Genomic DNA, 2,719 nt, shown 5'->3' with positions numbered 1-2,719 from the left:
CGAGATTCAATGAACCATTCACATAGGGTGCATGACCATGAAAGGTATTATTCATGTAAGCAAAATAACCATTATTATCTAACTTAAATGAATAACCGTATTGCAATGAACATGATCTAATCATATTCATGCTCAACGTAGACACCTGATAACATTTATCTAGGTTCAATACTAATCCCGAAGGCAGATGGAGCGTGCGATGGTGATCTCATCAACTTAGGAAACACTTCCAACACACATCGTCACCTCGCCCTTAGCCAGTCTCTGTTTAGTCCGTAGCTTTTGCTTCAAGTCACCAATAATAGTAACTGAACCGGTATCCAATACCCAGGTGCTACCAGGAGTACTAGTGAGGTACACATTAATAACACGTATATACTTTGTTGAAGTTGCCAGCCTTCTTATCTACCATGCATTTGGGGTAATTCCGCTACCAGCGACCGTTCCCCTTACAATAGAAGCACTCAGTCTCGGGTTTGGGTTCAACCTTGGGTTCCTTCACTGGAGCGGCAACTGGTTTTCCATCCATGAAGTTTCCCTTCTAGCCCTTGCCCTTCTTGAAACCAGTGGTCTTGTTGAACCATCAACACTTGATGCTCCTTCTTGATTTCTACCTTTTGCGGTCTTAAGCACCACAAACAGCTCCGGGATCAACTCCATCCCTTGCATGTCATAGTTCATCACGAAGATCTAGTAGCTTAGTGATAGTGGCTAGAGAACTATATCAATCACTATCTTATTTGGAAGTTTAACTCCCACTTGATTTAAGTGATTGTAGCACCCAGACATTCTGAGCACATGCTCACTAGCTGAGCTATTCTCCTCCATCTTGTTGGCAAAAAGAACTTGTCAGAGGTCTCACACCTCTCAACACGGGCATGAGCCTGAAATCCCAATTTCAGCTCTTTGAACATCTCATATGTTCTATGGCGTTCAAAACGTCATTGGAATCCCGATTCTAAGCCGTAAAGTATGGTGCACTAAACTATCAAGTAGTCATCAGGATGTGTCTGTCAGGTGTTCACAACATCCACAGACGACGTTGTAGGGGTTTGCACATCGAGCGGTGCATCAAAGACGTAAGCCTTCTATGTAGCAGTGAGGACACTCCTCGGACTATGGACCTAGTCCGCATCATTGCTTACAATATCTTTCAACTTAATCTTTCTCTAGGAACGTATTGAAACAGGGAGCTACAACGTGAGCTATTTATCTACAACATATTTGCGAAGACAATTTAGACTATGTTCATGATAATTGAGTTCATCTAATCAAATTAATTTAATGAACTCCCACTCAGATAGACATCCCTCTAGTCATCTAAGTGAAACATAATCCGAATCGACTAGGCTGTGTCCGATCATCACGTGAGACGGACTAGTCATCAACGGTGAACATCTCATGTTGATCGTATCTTCTATACGACTCATGTTCGACCTTTCGGTCTTCCGTGTTCCGAGGCCATGTCTGTACATGCTAGGCTCGTCAAGTCAACCTAAGTGTTTCGCATGTGTCCCGAGGCCATGTCTGTACATGCTAGGCTCGTCAACACCCGTTGTATTCGAACGTTAGAATCTATCACACCCGATCGTCACGTGGTGCTTCGAAACAACGAACCTTCGCAACGGTGCACAGTTAGGGGGGACACTTTTCTTGAAATTTTAGAGAGGGATCATCTTATTTAAGCTACCGTCATTCTAAGCAAATAATATGTAAAACATGATAAACATCACATGCAATCAAATAGTGACATGATATGGCCAATATCATTTTGCTCCTTTTGATCTCCATCTTAGGGGCTCCATGATCATCATTTTCACCGGCATGACACCATGATCTCCATCATCGTGTCTTCTTGAAGTTGTCTCGTCATCTATTACTTCTACTACTATGGCTAACGCTTTAGCAATAAAGTAAAGTAATTACATGACGTTTATGTTGACCCGCAGGTCATAAATAAATTAAGACAACTCCTATGGCTCCTGCCGGTTGTCATACTCATCGACATGCAAGTCGTGATTCCTATTACAAGAACATGATCAATCTCATACATCACATATATCATTCATCACATCCTTTTGGCCATATCACATCACAAGGCATATGCTGCAAAAACAAGTTAGACGTCCTCTAATTGTTGTTGCAAGTTTTTTACGTGGCTGCTATAGGTTTCTAGCAAGAACGTTTCTTACCTACGCCAAAACCACAACGTGATATGCCAATTTCTATTTACCCTTCATAAGGACCCTTTTCATCGAATCCGATCCGACTAAAGTGGGAGAGACAGACACCCGCTAGCCACCTTATGCAACTAGTGCATGTCAGTCGGTGGAACATGTCTCACGTAAGAGTACGTGTAAGGTCGGTCTGGGCCACTTCATCCCACGATGCCGCCGAATCAAGATAAGACTAGTAACGGAAAGTAAATTGACAATATCGACACCCACAACTGCTTTGTGTTCTACTCGTGCATAGAAACTACGCATAGACCTAGCTCATGATGCCACAGTTGGGGATCGTAGCAAAAATTTAAAATTTTCTACGCATCACCAAGATCAATCTATGGAGTAATCTAGCAACGAGGGTAAGGAGAGTGCATCTACATACCCTTGTAGATCGCTTAGCGGAAGCGTTCAAGTGAACGGGGTTGATGGAGTCGTACTCGTCGTGATCCAAATCACCGATGATCCTAGCGCCAAACGGACGGCACCTCCGCGTT

This window comes from Triticum dicoccoides, chromosome 6A (assembly GCF_002162155.2).
Source record: "Triticum dicoccoides isolate Atlit2015 ecotype Zavitan chromosome 6A, WEW_v2.0, whole genome shotgun sequence".
In the NCBI taxonomy this organism is placed as follows: Eukaryota; Viridiplantae; Streptophyta; class Magnoliopsida; order Poales; family Poaceae; genus Triticum; species Triticum dicoccoides.
This window is presented reverse-complemented; position numbering follows the sequence as displayed.